The sequence below is a fragment of the Anser brachyrhynchus genome, assembly GCF_964034855.1.
Source record: "Anser brachyrhynchus genome assembly, chromosome: 2".
NCBI classification, from domain to species: Eukaryota; Metazoa; Chordata; class Aves; order Anseriformes; family Anatidae; genus Anser; species Anser brachyrhynchus.
In genome coordinates this window covers 60,122,999-60,137,887 of record NC_137695.1, presented here as the reverse complement: position 1 = coordinate 60,137,887, position 14,889 = coordinate 60,122,999, and the positions used below count along the sequence as shown (strand labels likewise).

At 44.6% G+C, this 14,889-nt stretch overlaps 1 protein-coding gene across 4 annotated transcripts in view; it reads right to left on the bottom strand.

The window, feature by feature from the left end:
• GLI3 (GLI family zinc finger 3) overlaps window positions 1-13,384 on the bottom strand; it is a 217,826-nt gene extending 204,442 nt beyond the window's left edge. Inside the window, exons 1-2 of one of the 4 annotated variants that reach the window (XM_080582211.1) lie at window positions 5,498-5,942; window positions 4,323-4,410 (exon numbers count right to left, since the gene is read on the bottom strand). The gene's annotated coding sequence lies outside the window, so the exon portion shown is untranslated. Of the gene's footprint in view, window positions 1-4,322; window positions 4,411-5,497; window positions 5,943-13,197 lie in introns of those variants that run through there. The other 3 variants (XM_080582212.1, XM_080582209.1, XM_080582210.1) reach the window with 3 other exon arrangements.
• Window positions 13,385-14,889: the final 1,505 nt, after the last annotated feature.

Sequence of the window (14,889 nt, the reverse complement as noted above, 5' to 3'; positions counted from 1 at the left end):
ATGAATCGGTAGTGCTAGGATTTCATTTTAATATAGGCAGTTCAGAACAGCAGACATTGTACTGAAGCGACACTAACTCGATCTGTGTTTCTGACTATTCGGTTTCAGGTATTCATACATCTTATTTAATGAAGGCTTCATTCTCTTACCAGCTGGATGAAGTACTCTTTACACACAGTTGATTTGCTTGACATTAACAGATTTGTATATAAAGAAAACAGAATTATATACAAAGCAGCAAACGCTGCTGAGGGGAGGCTCAGCTCTTAAACCACTGAAAGGTTACGTGGGTCCTTCAGCCCTAGCTTAACTAGCAGGTACCAAAAACACACAGCAGCATTTTGAGCATCGTTTTAAAAAGGGATTATTGGTTTTGGTAACCAGTGAAGGGAAAAAAAAAAAAAAAAAGAAGAAAAACAACTGACATAACAGAGACAACTTCAGCTAACAAATTATTCAACCAGATCTCGGATCTCTGGTTAGTGGATTCCGATCTTACCAGTTCTGATACCCAGCAACTATTAGGAGACAAATGTGTTCTCTCCCAATTAGTTTGTCCCTTGTTGCAATCTAAATGTTATTGCAGGCATTTTTAAAGATCAATGTACTGTCTTATTTCTTGTTTTGTTCTTCAAGAGAGAGAGACAAACCAACTCTTCAGATCGGCAGCCAATTTAATTCATTTTCAAGGTAATGCAGGTACAATTTATATGTACGGCATACACCACAACAAAACCACAGTGTGATGCCAGGGCAATCTTTAAGAAAGTTTTCCCCTAAATCTCCACAGAAAGCAGCCTTAAAAGAAAGCAGGGATTAGAGTGAGCTGGAAGGTAGGGAGGGGACTTACCTCAGACCCAGCCAAGCGGAAATCGGAGCGGTAATTCTACAAGTCGGCAGAGTACACTTTTAGAGCTATAATGGTGTGAAGAAGTGCTGGGCAGCATTGCCTGAAGGCAGCACTAATACACTGATGACTAATGACTGGGCCACGCAGACAATGAATTTGGGGGCTGAAAACTAACAGAAACCGCGCAGCACCTTGACAAATGGGCTTTCAAAATTTCATTCATTGAGTAACCTTTAAGCACAAAATTGGCTCAAGTTCTCCTGGGAATAACATGACACATGTTGTTGGACAATAAGTATTTTCCTTTTTAATTAAAACTATTACACCAAATGCATAAACATGATTACAGGGAGTGAAATATAAGAGTTAACTCTTTCAGAGCTAGAAAATAAGGCAAGAACCAGAATGCGAGGTGCAACACCCACTGTTCGTTCTTAAGGGTCAACAAATCCCAGGGTTAACTACCTGATTCACTGAAATTCACCACTGGCAGAATACATTTTCCCTTCTTTGACACTTAAAGGAGAATAAGAACTTCAAAGGTATGTTTAATGAGCTGCTACAAATACAATTGGTTAAAAGAGGCTCAGAAATTATGTACTAAAAGCTATGCTGTGCTTAGAATTACGACAGGAGAAGTCTCGATCTAAAGGGCCTAGTCAAAGTCAAGCCCCCATAAAACAAATCAAGCCTCACATAAACTTTGTAACCTTGTGTACTGACAAACACATTAAAACAACAGAATCACTCTTTAAAGGGGCTCTTTTTTCAGCGTAACTCGCCTTCCAATTTGGAAATAGCAATTTTGGCTATTTTTACAGATAGAATGAAATATCTAAAGTGTCTCTAAATTAACAAGTACCACTTGCCCTAGACAGCATCGCCTTTAGCAGCTCCTAAAAACTTCAGAAAAGGATCTTAAAACAGGAAGCTTAGTGAGCTCATAAAACTGTTGTTGGAGCCAGGAACACATAGCATATTTAATCTGCAAACTGTGAGAGTCTACAATGATTTCAGCAAGATCTGAGGCATGCCCTCAAGGTTTGCTGGGATCTGGGATTAGGGAGTTGATAAGAACCCTCTACTGCCCATGGACATGTTTTTCTTCTGCAGTTAAACACAAATGCATCGAGACGTTTGACTGCTGCTTGGCGTTACTGCTCAAGTTATATAAAAGCTTTGCAGCTCCTTTTGCTGTCAATATATCAAAGTTAAAAAAAATCATCAAAGTGTGAAATTTCATTTAAAGTCTTTGCCAGTCTACAGCTCTATTTCACAGACCTATCAAATAAAAGTAAAGATGAAAAATACACTGAAAGAACTTGAAAAGTTTGCAGCAGCACCCATGCCCTATTTTTGTTTATTCTGTCTCATTTTATTTGATTTTCAAGTATAACAAATCAATTGCCTTATAAAAATGACAAAGTCTAAAGGGAGGATGTCTATAAAACCTATGCTTAAAAGACAACTTGAAATCATTATTACAGCTGAACCTTTTGTTGAATAAAAAGCTTCCTCTGTAGCCATTTTAGCATTTTAATTGCCTAACTGCAAGTTGGCAGAAAATTTCCTGAATCTTCCAAAACAATCAGAATGACTACAGAATATGGGTGCCAGAAAAACTAAAGCCTTCTTCAAAGTATTCTTTAGCTAGGGATTTACAACAATTGCATAAAGAAGAAAAGTCTGACTTTTAAGATAATCTACTATAGTCTAAAAGCATTAACATTCCATTACTAAGGTTTTCCTGAGGATTTCATGACTCATTGATTCACTCTTCCTTCAAGTCTGCTTTTTCTTTGTACATTACTGTCTCTATATAGCTGAGTGCATGCAACACTGAGCATTAAACTGCTTCCTTCCATAACTCCAAATAAATCCTGCTTTAATAACCATCAGATTCCTTATTTATCTGGCAAAGATGACTAACTTTTCACTAACACTCTGCAACACAAAAACATGCCATTCCTTGCTTGAATACACAGGATGAAATTCAAACACGCTGCAGAGTGCAGGTAATGAAATAGCTTTTCCAAAAACGAGGCAGGAAGTGTAACTGAAACTTCTGAGGGTGGGTATCAAATGCACATATTTATCACGTTAAAAACAAATAAATAAAAAAATAATTAATCCGCGAGATGAACAAATTCTATCTCAAAACTTCAACAATTTGGTTCCTCTAGCACCGATTCCAAAACAAACAGAAATGATTTACAACGGTCAATACTTTAATTTCTCAGTTACAAAATGTTTTTGTGTTTGAAAATACACAATGTACCTTTCACAGCTGAAGATTACTTATAGCCGTAAATGCTGTCTTGGCCACTGCGCGCGTTCTCAAGCCAAAAACATTACTCCACTTAGGCAGGAAAATGCAGGTGATGTCTTTGTTTTGTAGTACTTCCGCAGAAATGCCTTGGAAAACAGCATGTCATACCGAAAAGCATGTGCAATTATCTGAACGCAACCGTGCATTCATTCAGGCACCTTAAGCCACAGTTTTACTTCCACTTCTGCTTAAAAGAGAAAGAGTGTGCATACGCTAAGGGAGCGCACTCCTTACTCATTCCTCTTACTCATTCAAAATCACATAATCCCGCTTTTAAAAGAAATAGTACTCCCCCTTCACACAGCCTTCTCTCATAGTTACTATTATTTATGTTTTTAAAATCGGGCTATACACCAGGCTGATAGTATTTACATACTAGCTAGTTAAACCCAAAGCTTCATTGTATAAACAGACTCTCAGGAGGCTGCCTACAGTTTACATTGTTAGGCTCATTCACCATTACTTTGACTATATATTTCCTCAGCTGAAACACAGTGGTGTGGTCACAGCAATTTTTACATTTTAAGGTTACTTTACTTTTAAAACACAGCATTCGTCTTCCTTCAAAATAATCGTGACATATATAATTAAGAAAGTGTCAGATCATCATTAATTTTTAATAAAGGACCTAAATGAAATAATTATAGGAATCAATCAGTGAGGCACCTTTCCAAATTACAATGCAATTGCACAAATATTCAAACTACTTAAGGCTAGTTCCTGCAGATTTCACTACGTAACCTCGCTCAACACCAAAAACAGTTTTGTAACGCGGAGGGAGGACGAACTTGCTGATTTCTCACTATTCTGCTGACTTCAGCGGTTTCAGAACAGGTACCCGCAGCATGCACAGAAAGAGGGGGCAGCGGTGCCCTCTTAAAAACGTTTGTTAATTTAATTAGCCGCATTATCTCAAGGCCTCTGAGAAACTCCGCTTCCAAGTTTTTCCGCAGCACGCACAAAAGAAACAAAGTATGCACGTCGAAGCATAAAAATCATGTTTATTGAGCCTTGCAAATCAAGCGGGAAGTGGCAGGAGTGCGACGGCGACGAGCATCTAGCTGTGGACGGCTAGCTAATGCTCCCTTAGTTAAGTGGCCTCTAAAACGTGACACTGTATATCAAGTGGACAGCTATCCGTACCTTTGACTAAAAGGCTCTCTGAGATCCATACAGCCCATCATTTCAAACTGAAGTGGCAGCTGGAAAATGTGGAACAGCTGGCAGGGAGCTGAGAGAAAATGTTTTACATAAATATATCTACATACGAACTGGCAGAAGGCCACGGACGCTGTACCCAAAGGACCGAATCAAAACTATGCACCAAAGGGTTAAAAAAAATAAATAAAATAAATGGGGGGGGGGGGGGGGGGGGGTCCTTTTACCTTTTCTCTTCACGTGGTGCGTGAGGATTTGGGAGTGGGCACGGCGCCGGGCAAGCTCGCGGGGAGGAACAGGAATTGTTTGTCAAGGGCCCGGCTTGAGGGCTCCCTAAAAGCGCCGAGCATCCACTTTCCTCCCAAGTTTTCCTCCCCGACTTTAACTTCTCCTCCCTGACTTTCCTCCGAAGGCCGTTCCCCCCCCGGCCCGACCCCGCGGGGCGCCCACCCCACACACCCCCCAAAAGAAAAAAAACCCACACACCGGGACGGGACGCAGCTTCCCTTCGCCCCTTGGGCTGTGACAGCGCCCCCAAACCCTCTTCACCCCCCTTATTCCACGTTGAAGTTTCCACACACACACACACCCCAGCGCCAGCCATTTCGGGGCCGGACCCCCCGGGCCCTGAGTGAGGGGGGGGAAGAGGAAGGGGGTCGGGGGGCGGCGAGGGGGACTCGGAGCCCGGCGAACAAAGAGCTCGCCGCCCCATATGGGGGGCGAACCTGCCGCCCACGACCCCACAGCACCCATGGGGTCTCCCCCCTACCCCCCCAAAGGGTCGTAGCGGGCAGGGGAGGCGGCGGAGGGCCGGGGGGGGGGGGGCGCTGGGTGCTGGCTCGCCCCCCACCCGCCTACCCCCCTTCCTCCGGTGTTTGGGGGATCTGGTAAACCCAGCTCCCAGCCTGAGTCACGGGCTGGCATCGCCGAGCCGCTCCAAGGAAAAGAGCGGGGGGGGGGGGAAGAGGGGAAAGAAAAAGCAGAAAAGAAGAGGGAAAAGAAAAAGCCGCCGCCTCGCACCCAGCAGTCCGGGGGGGGGGGGGGGGGGGGGGGGGACGGGGACGGGACACCCCTCGGTCCCGTCGCGACCCCCCCGGCGCTGTTTTGTCTCGGCGCGGCCGCCGAGGAGGGAAATAAAAGCGGGGCGCCGCGGTACTCACGTGTCGGAAAAGTTGTCCCTCGCCTCTCCTCGCCGCCAAGTTTTACAGATGTTGCAGCGCCAACACCGCCCCCTCCTCCTCCTCCTCCCAGCGCTGCCCCCTGCCTCGGAGCAGGGGAAAGGCTCCGCTTCGGGGACGCGTTCGGGACGATCCCTGCTCCTCAGCGCCCTCCGCTAAACTTTCCCCCCCTCCTCCCTCCGTCTCCTTGCGGCGCAGGGGGGTCTGCTCTCCCCTCCCCGCCGCCCCTCGGCCGGGGTGGGGTGGGATTGGGGTGGGACGGGGCCGGGATTTGGGTGGGACGGGTCCGGGATGGGGCCGGGCGGGCTCCCCGAAGCGGCGGCGCTGCCGGGGGCGGCGCCCCGGGGTGCGGGTCGGGCCGCGGCCTGGCGGGCTGCGAGGCGCTCTCTCGGCATGACACCCCCGCTCCCCCTTCCTCCTCCTCCTCCCCCCGCCGCCATCCCCCCGGCCCGGCCCGGCCCGCCCCGGCGGCGGCCCGAAGGCGGCGACAGCCCGCCCACAGCCGGGAGGCAGCGCGGGGCGACGCCGGGCACCCCCCCGGGGCGGCCCCCTCCTCACCCCCCTCCTCCTCCTCTTCCTCCTCCTTCATCCTCCAGCTCGCCCTGCGTCCCCAGCTGCACCCCTTCCTCCCCCCCCCGGCCCAAAGGCGAGGATTTGGGGGGGGCAAAACGCGCCCCCCCCCCCCCCCCCCCGGTGGGCTGCAGGCTGACAGGAGCGGGGGGCTTGAAGGCAAAGTTTCGCCTAAGCCGTGCGACTGGACTTGAAAACAGCGATTTTTGTGGGACCACACGGAGGGGAAGAGTGGCATGGGTGCCCACAGCTCCTCCCGGCCTCCCTGCACGCCTCCCCCGGCCTCAGACGCAGCAGCTGTGAGGAAGCCAAAAGAGCACCGGACTTATTCCTTCCCCTATTCGCCCTCCTTCGGGAAGCACTGCGACCTGGCGAGTGACACCTTGGCTTTTTCTAGCGCTGCAGACCGCTCCCCCGATGCTAAAAAAAAGTCTCAGAAAACATAAACGAGACATTTTCACAGCCATTTTCCAACAAGCCAAAGGCGGGGCCAAGGAAAAATGTATATATTTAAGTTGTTGCCATCACAATGTCAAATGCTTCATAGGCACCTTTGTTCATAACCTGGCTGGCAACAGAGCCGAGCAAAGATAGTTACCGATGCCGGTGATTCAACAAGGTACCCGAGCTAGGACTGCCCCAAGCAAGTCCCACAAAAATCAGCGGTGCTCGAAGACAGGCCCATTCACTCCCTGAAAATGAACGACTAGCCTTTGACACCGTGCGTTTGATGAAGCTCCCGTTCATATTGCCGTCAAAAAGGTGCAGCGTTTTATCACAAAACAAAGCCATAGTTATTTTGTTGTTTGGGGCGCCTTGGTGTGTGATTTTTTTAGAAACCAAGAGAAGGCAAGCCTACCTGACCCAAAGGCCACCACCACGTGTCTGAATTTCCTGTTGTTTTGTTTTGCTTTGCTTTGCTTTCACCTGGAAATGTTCTCTGGGTGAGGAAAGACAGCTTTGGAGAGATGCCTGTAATTCAGGGGTGCCTCAAGCCCCGGCCGTGCCAGGCATCCTGGTTTGCGAGCCCACTTCACGGTGCTGGGAGCACCCTGGCTTTGAGGACAGACACACAGCAGCTAGATGCCCTCATGACCAGCGAGAGGTGCGCGTCCTCCAACCTGCCTCACACACTAGGGCTAGCAGATCCCCAAAACCTGGTTCCCGGGCACTGTGGGGGATCATGGCAAGCACTGGCACTTGCTGGAGAGGGTGGCAGCCTGTGAACCCAGCACCACAACACCGCAGCCAGCAATCTGACCGCGAACCAAGGGGCAAATCATGGCCCTGCATGTGCAACAGCAGTGTCTGAAAACAGACACCAAGAGCTGACACTCTTCCACCTTTTTCTTCTCACAGGACTTCCTTTTTGAGTCCTGGTATATTGTTAGCTGCCTTGTGGTACTGCGATAGTTATATGGCATTGAGGACGTTTTGGTTTAGATACACATCTATAAACAGGAGGGTGTTCAGGTAAACCTGTAGTCACTTTAGAGGTCAGTTTAAGCTATATGATTCTTTCAGATCATAGTTCCCTTTTTCCTTTTCTCTATATTGCCTATTCCTTTATATTGTTGCAGTCATTTTTTTCTCTCAAACGTTTCCTTTTCAGTTTGGATAATGAAAGCCTTCAAAAGTAATAGGGGAAATTAACTTACATACAAGGTGTTACTCTATAAAAGAAACAAATTAATCTGCTTATCAAACGATTTATAATTCAGTATTGATGAACTTAAGATATTAATTTTAACAATAGATAGAAAAATGTCTGAATAGGGCTATGATTTTAAAGTTGAGGACAGCCCTTCAGATCAGTATGGCCCTCTTAGACTTCTGAAAAAAAGAACTTCCTGTTTCCTGGGAGTGTGGACATCTTGTTATATCATAAAATTATATTTCATAGGGTTGTTTTTTGTTGGTGGTGGTTTTGTTTTGTTTTTTTAATTTCTGATTCATACCAGCTCTATTTAAGTCACACATTTCTGATTTAAACAAACAAACAAACCCCTTTCATTACACTCAAATCCTATCAAAATTAAGACAGTCAAGAAATTTTAAAAACTAAAGAGCAGTTACAATGATTTGAGCTCTGCTTATGTGGAGGAGAAAAAAAAAGAAAAAAACACTTCTGATGTATTTCTGAGCAGTGAAAGTCTTGAGAGAAACAGAAAAAACAACGGAGGTTTCTGCCTGTGCCTGTCTGAATGGTCAGGCCAAGCAGAAAATAAAAAATGAAGGAGAGAGGGTGACATTTGCCATTTGAAATGTATTGTAAATGTTTCAACACCTTGACAATGAAGCACGTAACAGAAGCTTAGAGCATCCAAGACCCTTCAGCTAAACAAAATGAAAACGGGCAGCTCTGTTGAGGGAGTTGCCTTTCTTAAAATCTTTCATGTCTGCTTCAGAGGAATCGAAATTTTAAGAGGCAACAGCAAAACAAAAAGTATATATTAACAAAATGCATTGATTTTTCCACACAGCTGGACTGCCCCTTCAAGAGAAACTGAACCGTGAGACTTGTCTACGTTGTTTCCCTGCAAATGGGCACTGGCTCTTACAGCAGACCTGATAGTCAGTGCCCAAACCCATCTCTCTGATGGAAGATACCACAGCCACAGGACATTTCTGCCAAAACTTGTATCACGCACAATCCTCATGCATTTCTTCAGTCTACCTTATGTCCCCACTTCTTCTCTGACTATGCCTTGAAAATTACAGGCTGTGCGCTCATGTTCCCCTATAGCTGCAGGTAACCTGCCGACATCAGTTTCAATGCAAGAGACCTGACATTAAGTCACACCAACAGCTGGTCTTCTCACTGCCCCCAGCAGCACCACCCTCCACGTTCTCTCCAATGCCAGTGAGCATTTGGCTTCTGAAGATTGCTGTCTTCGGTATTCCTGGTACCCGCTACCCTTTGGAGCACTGGCACCCACTTCCCCATTGGCAGCCAGACCCTCAGCTGCTGTTTCTGGTTATCCAGGTAAGTGTCACCCCCCTAGCAGACAAAACTATCAAGACAGTTACTTTTTTTTTTTTTCCAAAAAGAAAATACCCTATTGGAATGAATCGTATGAAATGGGCGCATCTGCTGTGCTTTCTCAGGGTCTCGCTGCAATGACCTCAGGGAGCACAGGTGAAGCACTGAAGTATGGAACCACAGCACTGATTTCTGGTCATTTTTGCAACATCCATGAAGCTATATCCATCTGGACAGATCGGAGAGCTGGGCGATCACTAACCACATGAAGTTTAACAAAAGCAAGTGCCGGGTCCTGCACCTGGGACGGGGCAACCCTGGCTATACGTCCAGACTGGGCAACGAGACACTGGAGAGCAGCCCCGCAGAGAGGGATCTGGGGCTTGTGGTTGACAGCAAGGTGAATATGAGCCAGCAGTGTGCCCTGGCAGCCAGGAGGGCCAACCATATCCTGGGGTGCATCAAGCACGGCATTGCTAGTCGGTCGAAGGAAGTGATTGTCCCGCTCTGCTCTGTGCTGGTGCGGCCTCACCTCGAGTACTGTGTGCAGTTCTGGGCACCACAGTACAAAAAGGATGTAAAACTGTTGGAGAGTGCCCAGAGAAGGGCTACGAAGATGGTGAAGGGCCTAGAGGGGAAGACGTATGAGGAGTGGCTAAGGTCACTTGGCCTGTTCAGCCTGGAGAAGAGGAGGCTGAGGGGAGACCTCATCGTGGTCTACACCTTCCTCGCGAGGGGGAGTGGAAGGGCAGGTGCCAATCTATTCTCCTTAGTCACCAGTGATAGGACCCGCTGGAATGGTGTCAAGCTGAGGCAAGGGAGGTTTAGGCTAGACATCAGGAAGAGGTTCTTCACTGAGAGGGTTGTCACATGCTGGAACAGGCTCCCCAGGGAAGCAGTCACTGCACCAAGCCTACTGGAGTTTAAGAAGTGTTTGGACTGTGCACTTAATCACATGGTCTAAAATTCTGGGCAGACCTGTGTGGTGCCAGGAGTTGGACTCAATGATCCTTATGGGTCCCTTCCAACTCGGAATATTTTATGATTCTATGATTCAGTATCTATCTCAAGAGAACTTGGCCGCACATATTGCAAACTGTTGCATGACTGTCTAGCACAGCACAGAGGTCTCAGGAGACAGCTGGTGGAAGAAAAACAGGGGTATGAGGTGGTAGCATGAGAAAATCCTCCAAGTCTGCAGGAGGAGAAGCTGGGGATACAGGGAAGGGTGCATGGCCTAATGTGGGATATAGAGCTGGTACACAGAGGTTAACAAATTTGGGAAGGACATAATCTTGCTAGATTTCAGTGGGAGAGGGACTGATCCCTTGTGATCAGGATTATCTTTCTACTCTAGCAGATCATCTCTCATCCACCATCCTTTCTTTGGCTATTTAATCTAAGTAATCTAGCTAGCTATTTATACCATACCCATCACTAGGTTTGAATGCCTTGCAATAAAATGAAACAGATCAAGGACTAGTGATATTTTTTACTCACTTTCCATCTTAAATGCATAAGTGTAACCTCTTCTTTATTTATCTATTTTAACTTTGCTGTGATTACTGAAGGAAAAGTAACGCAAAGAGCTGGGGTTTACACATGGACCAAAAATGCATTCATTTCTGCAGGATTTTTTGTACTTGTGGGCTGGCTACAGAGAAAGCCTGAGCTCTCCAGTTCTTCAATATAAACTTTTGCATAAGATATTTTACCCTCTCTAATTTAATATATAGTTGCATTAAAATACTTCATTTTTATGAACATTGATTTCACAAGAAGAAAGTTTTCTTCCAAGAAATTTAAACTTTTTTTGGGGGGAGGAAGGAAGGGGGGGTGACACTTTGGTATATGAGCGTAAACATATCAAGCAAACAAGCAGAGGGAGTTTCCTATGTTTGCTATTTAAAAGAACCTCTACATACTAATTAGCAGGTAGGAAACGTACAGGGAAAAGCAGAGTCTAACAGGCTGCTTCCAATAAAGACACCAAAATCATAGAATTCCACTCAGAAGAAGCATAAATAATCTGTTTATCTCCTTTTTGCCATGCTATAATAAGAAATGAAATTGCTAATGGTGCTGATATTTAGGTTGTTATAATTAGCTAGATCATCATTAACATCCCCTTGAAATGATCTGGGATACTTGCGACCTCTCTCAAGGGAACTGTCTCAGCTTCTCTCCTGACTGAGGTGCTGGACTTCATGGGCAAGGGTTTGGCAGCATTTTGCAAGGTGTAGTCACAAGCCCTTGTACAGGGCATGGAGTTTATAGAGACTCTTCTGCGGGCAGAATTTAAACCAGTTCCTTGAATGAAATAATCTTTATCAGAAAAAAAGACTGTTTTCCTAGTATATCCAATCCTACTTTAACATTGCCTAGTACAGTTGTGTCTGTCATGGTGGGAAATATCACATATATAAAGGATCCGTCAAAATGTCTTTTTTTTTTTTTCTTCAGCTGTTGATGCAGTGAATTGGAAATATGCATTCTGAGGTGAAACATGGCATTCAGGCACTCCCCGAGGAAATGACTAGGTTTTTCCCTAAGCTTTAAATCTACTAGCCCATATTTTAAAGTTAAAGCATTCTCAAATACCACAGAAATCTTGCAGTCTTCAGACTTTTCATCAGCTTCTTAAACAATTATTAATAGGTAGTTGATACCCACTGTCATAGTTCAAATGAACGTACAAGGGATTCATTTGCTTTTTTCTTGATGACAACAGGAAAAATGGGTAAACATCTCCTAAGCAATTTAATCTTGGCCCTACATATGTATAATGAGCCACTTAGTGTGCATTTCTGACATATCTTTTCATAAAGTTTTAATGCTCTACTACTACAGTAGTGTCCCCAGTTAAGGTTGTCCTGAGTAAAGCGTGACAATAGTGTCGGTATGTTAGTTAGCTTTCCGTGTGCTTTCGGGCATCCCTGGGAATTGCTAGTTTATCCTCTCTGGCCACCTGGGTGCAAACTCAAATCACATCAGGAATCTAGCCGGTTTACTGGCCTTAATCTGTCCTCGATGGACATTTGTCCCTACAGAAATATACAGCGCAGCATATTTGATGGTATCTAGACAGGTGATATCTAGGATTAGTGAATCTAAGGCATGAATTTCTCATCCTCCAAGACCTCATGTGATCTATCTATCTATATCTACCTCTCTTAATCACTCAGTCTCACATCCATCTGTCCACACCACTTGCTGGCTTAGTCCTGTTGTGAACAGGGCACTGAGCTGCACACCCACCAATTGGATCAAATAAATGCATATATATTGCACCAGGTGATACTTTGGAGGGATTGTCGGTGACTTTGTTCCCACCCTTAACCCTGGCATCATGCCCCAAACCAGGTGACTGTCCAGAAATACAGTAAAGCTAGATTTACAGCTTCTAGTAATGGATGAACAATGCCATGCAACAACATAAGGCTATTCTGTTGGTAGGAAGTTAGTACATCATGAAATGCTAACAAGCTTGAACAGTCAGAATTTATACCAGATGAGAGATTTTCTGTTCGCCTGCAGCCAGCGTATCTGTATTTGGTTAATTCAACAGAAAGGTGGTCAAGTATTCACAGAGATCAAGCTGCTGCTGGTGTGAGGCCCAGCAGCGTGTAGAGCTCTCATTAATGACAGAGTAGTCACATGCACAAATATGTACATATGCACACATACAAAAATGCTTTTGTAGCCTCTCATCTTTCCTACAGTTTTTTTTCCCTTGCTGGTCATTTACATCAGACAATTTGAGCCCTCCCTTTTCCTCTCCTGCAATGAAGAACATTCACAAGAGCCTGTGAGGAACTGGCTGTTCTGAACCTGAAATATCCTCCCTCTTTTTGAAAATAGCCTTATATTTAGTTCTTTGGTACTACTTTTTAAAAAATGTATTAGTCACAAAACAGCAGATGATAAAAATACAGTAAAGTTGAGCTCCCTCTGTCTAAATTTAAGGCCCTGGTATGAAAGCCTTTAGTTTTCAATATTACACCTAGCTAGTTACACAAAGTGAGATAAGCAAGCTTTGTTTCTTCCTAGGACCTAGCAAGCAAAGGCACACAAGAAAGGCTGAGAAACCTGCAGATATTTGGGGAAGAAGAGACAGTGATCTTCCTACCTTTCATCACACAAATTCACAGAAGTCTTCTGTGGAAGTTTGGAGAGGAGTCCCACGGTGCAAAACCTGCCTTCTCCAGCTGTGGTCTGGCTGTGATCCGAACCCCTGGCACTCTGAAGTCAAACCTGGTGCCAGGTGGTAGTTAACAATCAGTGAGCTTCCCAGCAGTTTTCAATGTCCTTCAGCAGCTGGGGACACATATGGGCCTGTAGGTCTTAAATTAAAGCATAAATTATATTTTGCCTTAGCAACTTTTTTTTTTTTCCCATTTTTTGCCAAATATGAATCCTGCTTCCCAAGTCCGTCCCAGATTTCACTCCATAGCACTGAAGTCAGTGGAATTTTTGCCATGGGTTTGGATGGGCATGAGGGAATGCAGCTAATTCGATTGAATTTACTGGAATTACCCCCACACTTAAAGCAAATGTCAATGTTTTGTATGTTTGCAGCATTTCATCCTAAGGAAGCTATTTGGAAAATAAGGAGTAAAGGAGCATTTTCCTTATGAAATTATGACACTTTGTCAACAGGCATCTAATTTGTCAACTGTTGGCAAGAAAATCTGAGAACTACCTAATAAATTGGAAGAACTGTGTGTTATTTTGATTGAACCTAAAAGGTTTCAGTCCTGCAGTGCTCAAGCAAACAAAAAGTCTGTGAAATTTTACTTGAATAAACATTGCAGGCTGGTGCTAACTTGTTATTGGTACTGACACAGCCCAGCAATTGGCCAACCAAGAGAACACCAGACAAGGAAAACAATGTAAGATGTGCTATAATATATAGTCCTGCATTTCACGCCAGTAAGACAAAACCAAACACAAGTTTTGAAAAAAAAAATCACAAGAATTACAGTTTTTAGGTTGGAAATATACAGTAAGACCAATGCCCCTTCAAAGGCACTAGAACATTTTACAGTGGAGACCAGCCATGGTTTTATGATTATCATCTTCAGTTCAAGGAACCACCACAAATAGCTACAAAGAAAAAGCAAGCTTGCAAAATATCTCAAAGTGAAAAATAATCTATTAAAAATAAGACAAACAGACTAGAAAAAAATCCCAAGACACAAAGAATGGTTCCAGGTATTCATTTTACATGCATTTAGTGTTAAGCAAGCAAAACAGTTTTACACAATCCAAAGGAAGAATGCCAAAAACTATAAATGGCATCCATACTATGCTCACCGTAAGCTTTCAAAGTTTTCCTTTCCAAAAATACAGCTATGGTGTAGATGGATGATTTCTTTCTCTTTTCTTTGGTTTATTATTTTACCCTGTCAAATTTATTCTGCCTTATATTTTTCTTTCAATTACTATTAGAGTTAGTTGAACTATTAGGCTAGGTTTGGAAATCAGATGTCTGTCACTTTTCAAAATCTTAGTTAATATGAGCACAAATGGGATCTCAACTACTCTCATTTTAGGTAGCTTTCTGGATATGCTGTGTGAATGATGCACACAGTACGAAATACAACTGAAATCTCTACAGTTCCTTCTGCTTATTCAATTTGGCCAGGGTTTCTTAGTGAAGGATATGCTGTAAAAACTGAAACTGTTCTAGGCTTGCAAGTTTTGCTTTGCAGCTGCAAAGGCAGGGAAGACATGGCTAAAGCAGTATGATAGCCAATGCTCACATGATTCTGGGATCTAGAGTTTGAGATAAGTAAGTGCGCAAAAACCCACATGATAT